Source organism: Acinonyx jubatus, chromosome C1, assembly GCF_027475565.1.
Source record: "Acinonyx jubatus isolate Ajub_Pintada_27869175 chromosome C1, VMU_Ajub_asm_v1.0, whole genome shotgun sequence".
Lineage (NCBI taxonomy): Eukaryota > Metazoa > Chordata > Mammalia > Carnivora > Felidae > Acinonyx > Acinonyx jubatus.
This window is the reverse complement of record NC_069381.1, coordinates 5,570,917-5,577,976: the sequence shown is the minus strand read 5'-3', so window position 1 is coordinate 5,577,976 and position 7,060 is coordinate 5,570,917.

The window sequence follows — 7,060 nt, the reverse complement described above, 5'->3', positions numbered from 1 at the left end:
CTTTTATGACAGCATGCCATATACATTATGGATAATGCATAATATATTATTATATCTTGTGCCAGTAATTAAGCTATGCTGCTGTTCAGGCAGAAGGTGAGAGGGGGGTAGGATGAGCAGGTCCTCCTGGTGATGGTCAGAGCCAGTGACCAAGGCTACAAAGGACCGTATCAGTGATATAGAGCCTGCAGACCAATTCTTGTTGTCACACGGGCCAAGATCTAATTTCTGGATAAAAGACTAGAAAAATCTTTCATTTTACTACATACCAACTCTGACTGGATCTTAGTGATACAATTCCATTTACTTACAATCAATAAATAAATGTATTACTAAATACAAGTATTAGTAAGTGATACTAAGTATGACTAAATACTAACGAGATAATCCAAATTTTAAGAGTCTACGGACATTCTACGGATCTGATCTCAAATCTATTTTTGTTCCAAATGTTGGTTCATCTTTGAGAGAGAGAGCATGAGCAGGGGAGGGGCAGAGAGAGAGAGAAAGAGAGAGAATCCCAAGAAGCCACTGCACTGTCAGCACAGAGCCTGTCACAGGGTTTGAACTCATGAACTGCGAGATCATGACCTGAGCTGAAGTTGAACACTCAACTGACTGAGCCACCCAGGCGCCCCTCTTTTGGTTTCAAATGGGGGGAAAATCCACCTAAAAACCCCATTTTTCTTTTTCCTGCTGTGACCTCACACAGAATAGGTTGTCACAGCTGGACTAAATGATTCATTTACTATTTAATTGTGGCCTTCCAATCAAGAGGCCTCCCATTGGAAAACAAAATTAATAAGATAGACTCTACACACCCAAGAAGCCTGGTTCAAGGAAAAAGAAAAGGTATCCATTTTAAATAGAAAAGGTATTTTGGGGTTTGTCCTGAGGGCCAGGAAGGCAAGTAATTCACTAGATTTGTTCATTCACTCATTCATCCGTTCACCATGTGTTCGCTTAATGGCACAGTAATATAATTTGCTTGTTTCCTACATCCCTACAAATGTCCCCCAGCATTGTGTTTGACTTGATAACTCCTTCCTGGGTCATAATCAACTCCTCAGACTGCATATTCCTCTTAAATATAGTTTAGATGATATTTCCTTAAGTACTTCGCTATATACTTATCCACACGATGCTCATCTACTATCTGTCTGGTCACGCACGCTGCCCATGCAGCTGGGATCCATTACCTTGAAATCTTAGGTAGCTGTGGCCACATTGTCTGCCTGCACAATAAAGGTTTTGCACCTTAGGGTGCTCAATAATCATTGAAATAATAATAGATTCCATCCTCAATAACCACTGACTTCAAAAAATTGGGCAGTTGCCTTTGTACCTCACTACATTCAGTACAAACTGTAATTACTTGCTGCTATGAAATTTATCTGCCAGTGACAATATGAAATTATATGATGTGGAACATGTGTCTTAGCTGCATGTCAGGCTGTGATTTCAGACACATCAAGGTATGTCTGTAAAAGCAGAACTAGGAAGGAAGTGTCCCTGGGGCCTCAGGCAATGCCCTGACCCTAGTCTCATTCCCTTTGACTTTCACTTCCCTTTTTCTGTCTAATAGAAATTCTTTTTACCTAATGTGCTCTTTCTTCCCTGCCCATGCACGTCATTATTCTGCCACCAGTTTTAAGCCCACTGGGGTAGGGGATGAGGGGTGGTGAGAAAATGTCCTCCTGCGAGATGGCATTGGTAGAGTTCTGATGGTGATAACCAGGAGATAACACAAGTGACAGCAGGTACCACAAAGAGCAATGTCAATGCAGAAACTGGGACGTGGGGTGAGAGACAGGGCGACGGGGCAAGGAGGAAGGCTGCTGTGCACTATGGGAAATCACTCTAATGGCTCCTCAAAAATTATATTTGAATGGATAAACCTTGAGGATGTTATGCTAAGTGAAATGAGCCAGTCACAAAAAGAGAAATGCTGTATGATTCCACTTCCATTAGATACCTAGAATAGTCAAATTCATCGAGACAGAAAGTAGAATGGTGCTTTCCAGGGGCCAGGGGAGGGGAGAATGGGAAGATGTTTAATGGGTATTGAGTTTCAGTTTGGCAAGATGAAAAGAGTTCTGGAGAGTTGAACTCATACATACTCTTTTTGTATCTGGCTTCTGTCACTCAGCATGTTTCTAAAATTTATCCGTATGAATCATCAATTTGTTTCTTTGCATTGCAAAATTATATTTCATTGCATAGATGTATCATGATTTATTTATCCATTCACCTGTGGATGGATGTTTTGGTTGTTTCTAGTTTTTTGGTAATTACGAATAAAGGTGAACACTTGCACACAAGTTTTTATGTAGACCTATGTTTTCATTTATCTTGGATAAATACCTAGCAGTGGAATTGAATCATGTGTATAACTTTAAAAAAAACTGCCAAAAAAACTGTTTTTCAAAGTGGTTATTCCATGTTGTATTACTAACAGTAATGTATGAGAATTCCAATTGTTTCATATTCTTATCAACACTTAGTATCGTCATGTTCTTTTTTTTTTTTTCAATGTTTATTTATTTTGGGGACAGAGAGAGACAGAGCATGAACAGGGGAGGGGCAGAGAGAGAGGGAGACACAGAATCGGAAACAGGCTCCAGGCTCTGAGCCATCAGCCCAGAGCCTGACGCGGGGCTCGAACTCACGGACTGTGAGATCGTGACCTGGCTGAAGTCGGACGCTTAACCCACTGTGCCACCCAGGCGCCCCACGTCATGTTCTTAAATGTTAGCCATTCTGGTGGGTATGTGTGGTTTTAGCTTGTATTTCACTGATGCCCAATGATGTTGATGTTCGTGTGCTAATTGTATTACAGTCTCCTGATCTGTGACTTGTGTTTTTATTTTCTTCACCATGTCCTTGCCAACAGCAGAAGTTTTTAACTTTGATCAAGTCTGTTGTTCAATTTTTTATGGTTCATATTTTTTGTGTATTTAGTTTATATTATAGAATATGATCCATTTCAAGTCAATTTTGTTTAGGGTGTAGGGTGAATATCAAGGTTCCTATTTTCCACGTGGATGTCCAGTTTTTACTACAAATTTGTTGAAGAGATTCTCCCTTCCCTCAACTGAATTATCCTGGCCACTTTGTCAAAAGTCAATTGACTATATATACATGGGTCTATTTTCAGTAGCTTCTAAACTGTTTCATTGATACATATGTCTATCTTTATACCAATACCACATTGATTACTGTAGCTGAATATTACATCCTGAAATCAGATAATGTGAATCTTCCAATTTTGTTCTTCATTTTCAAAATCATGTTTGCTTTTTGTAGGCTCTTTCCATTTCCACATAAATTTTAGGATCAGTTTGCCAATTTCTGCAAAAAGACCGCTGGAATTTTATTTGGGACTGTACTGAACCTACAAATCAATGTGGAGATAACTGACATTTTTTTTTAATTGAGTCGTCCCATCCATGAATATGGTCTATCTATCTATTACTTTTTAGCTTTTAAAACTTCTCTCAGCAATATTTTGGAATTTTCTGTGTACAGGTTTCGTACATACTTTGTTAAGTTTATCCCTGAGTACTTTGTAATTTTAGAAGCTATCATAACTGGTATTTTTTATTTGAATTTTCAATTGTTCATTTCTAATATATGGAAATTCAACTGATTTTTGTATGTTGACCTTGTATCTCGCAACCTTGCTAGACTCGATTATACCTAATTACATTTTTTTTGTAGATCCTTAGAATTTTGTACATACAAGATCATGTTGTCCATGAATAAAAATAGTTTTACATCTTGGAGCACCCGAGTGACTCAGTTGGTTGAGCATCTGACTTCTGCTCAGGTCATGATCTTGTGGTTCATGAGTTCAAGCCCCACACTGGGCTCATTGCTGTCATAAAAGAGCCCACTTCTTTTTTTTTTTTTTTTTAATTTTTTTTCTAACGTTTATGTATTTTTGAGACAGAGAGAGACAGAGCATGAATGGGGGAGGGTCAGAGAGAGAGGGAGACACAGAATCGGAAACAGGCTCCAGGCTCCGAGCTGTCAGCGCAGAGCCCAATGCGGGGCTTGAACTCACAGACTGTGAGATCATGACCTGAGCCGAAGTCGGACGCTTAATTGACTGAGCCACCCAGGTGCCCCAAGAGCCCACTTCTGATCCTCTGCTCCCCTCTCTCTGCCCCTCCCCTGCCTGTGCTTTTTCAAAAATAAATAAACATTGAGAAAAAAACAGTTTTATGTCTTTCCAATATGTACACCTTTTATTTATTGTTCTTGATGTTGCACAGGCTAGGACCTCTAGTACAATGTTAAATAGGAAAAGTGGGAGTGGACATCCTTGTTTGGTTCCCAGTCTTGGGGAAAAGGTATTCCGTGTTTTACCATTGAGGACATTGTCAGTGCTAGGGCTGTTGATGTCCTTTATCAGGTTGAGATAGTTATTTACTATCCCCAGCTTGTCAGCAATTTATAAATAGGTATTTTTGCCAAAAGTCTTTTGTGTTTTGTTTTGTTCTGTTCTGTTTGCGTGGGAAGGGGGTGCATCTGTGGGGACACCGCACAGAAGAGTTAACATAGCAGGGCTGAGCCTACTACACTTTAAAAGACCTGTTTGCAAGGTTGCCCTTTAGCTGCCATCTAGGGACTTAGATTTCGGGAGGGTTCCCACCATTCCCGGGACTGGTAAGGGGGGTTCACTGTGCCTGAACTGTTTGCACCAGCAGTAAGCACCTGCTTTCTTTCTTGGAATCTGGAATCTTGGTATATGCCACGCAGAGGATGCCTATGTAAGCTGCCCCCAATAAAAACCTAAGCAGAGTCTCTAATGAGCTTCCCCGGGGAGGGGGGGTGGTGGCAACTCACAATGTGTTGCAGGGGGATTAAGCACAGAGAGAGGACCCCTGGAAGGCTAACTCTATTCTCTTCCAGGCTTTACTTTGTTGCTGATTTTGCTTTATCATCCTGTCGCTGTGCTAAACCTCAGCCATGAGTATGACTATATGCTGAATCCTGTGACTCCTCAAGAATCACAAAATTTGGACGTGGCTTGGGGATCACGTACACAAATGCCGTATTCTTTTTTTCTTTTATTCTGTGAGTAGTATTAATTGATTTTGAAAATTAAACCAATCTTGAATTCCTGGATATAAAATTAGATTTGATTTGCTAATATGTTGTTAAGGAATTCGCCACTTACTAATAAGGGATATTGGCCTATCATTTACTTTATTTATAATAATTTTATCTGACTTAAGTATCAGGGTAAATGAGACTCACAAAATGTGTTGGGAAGTGTTACCCCTCCTAGTTTCTGAAAGTTTATGTGGGATTAGTATTATTTCTTTCTTAAATATGTGATAGAATTCTCCAATGGGGCCATCTGAGCCTGGTGTCTTCTCTGTTAGATGTTTTAAAATTACAAATTTAACATCTTTTTGTTTATGTTTATTTATTTTTTGAAGGAGAGAGCGAGAGAGAGAGAGAGAGAGAGAGAGAGAGAGAGAGAGTATGAGCGGGGGAGGGGCAGCGAGAGAGGGAGACACAGAACCCAAGGCAGGCTCTAGGCTCTGAGCTGTCAGCACAGAGCCCAATGTGGGGCTCAAACTCACAAGCTGTGAGATCATGACCTGAGCCGAAGTCAGATGCTTAACCGACTGAGCTACCCAGGCGCCCCACAAATTTAACATCTTTAGTAGACCTAAGCCTTTTAAGATTTTCTATTTCTTCTTGAGTCAGTTTCAGGATTTGAATCTTTCAAAGAATTTGTCTGTTTCTTTAAATTTTTCTTTTAACGTTTATTTTTGAGAGAGAGACAGAGCACAAGTGGGGGAGGGGCAGAGAGAGGTAGACACGGAATCCCAAGCAGGCTCCAGGCTCCGAGCTGTCAGCGCAGAGCCCGATGCGGGGCTTGAACCCACGAACTGTGAGATCATGACCTGAGCCGACGCCAGACGCTTCACCGACTGAGCCACCCAGGGGCCCCTGAATTTGTCTGTTTCTTATTTAAGTTGTCGAATTCGTTGGCATTAATTGTTCAAAAGATTCCCTCATAATCCTTTTAACATCTGTGGAATTTACAGTGTTGTCCTTCTTTCACTCCTGACCTCCTGATATTGTAATTGGTGCTCTACCTCTTTTTTCTTTTATCATTCCGGCTAGAGTTTTATCCCTTTTACCAATCTTTTCAAAGCTTCCATTGATACTTCTCTGCTGCTTGATTTCATTAGTTGCCATTTTTACCTTTACTTATCCATGTTTTGTTTTGTTTTTTTTTTAGTTTCTCTACTTGGAAACTTAGCTCATTTATTTTAGATGCTTTTTCCCCTTAATATGTGTATTTAATTCTATAAACTTCCCTCTGAGCGCTGCTTTAGCTGAATATCACAAATTTTTATATATTGTGTTTTCACTTTCCTTCAAAATATTTTCGGGGCGCCTGGGTGGCTCACTCAGTTAAGCATCCGACTTCAGCTCGGGTCATGATTTCACGATTTGTGGGTTCGAGCCCCACGTCGGGCTCTGTGCTGACAGCTCAGAGTCTGGAGCCTGCTACGGATTCTGTGTCTCCCCCCTCTCTCTGTCCCTCCCCCACTCGTGCTTTGTCTCTCTCTGTCTCTCTATCTCTCAAAAATAAATAAACATTTAAAAATGTTTTAATATTTTCTAATTTCCATTGTGATTTCTTTTTAGACTCATGAGTTCTTTAGACATGTGTTACTTATTTTCCCAATTATTTGGAGACTTTTCAGAGATTTTTCTGTCCTTTGTTGTTTAGTTCCTTAATTTTCGCTGAGTGCCTGGTGGCAGGGGTTAATGGTTGGTGCCATCCCTTGGCTGAAAGCTTCTCAGACATTTAAACTATTGAATTTACTGTACCGCCAATGTTTTTCCATGGCCCCGGCAAATGGCCCCGGGGCCATTTACCATGGCCCCGGTAAATCTCAGACACGCATGCTGAACTAATGAAATCTTAGTATTAATGTTGACATTTAATATGTGACATTGTATACTTTAAGCAAAAAATATTAATGATTTTAAACAACCACTAACTTTAAGTTAAACACTTAGGTTC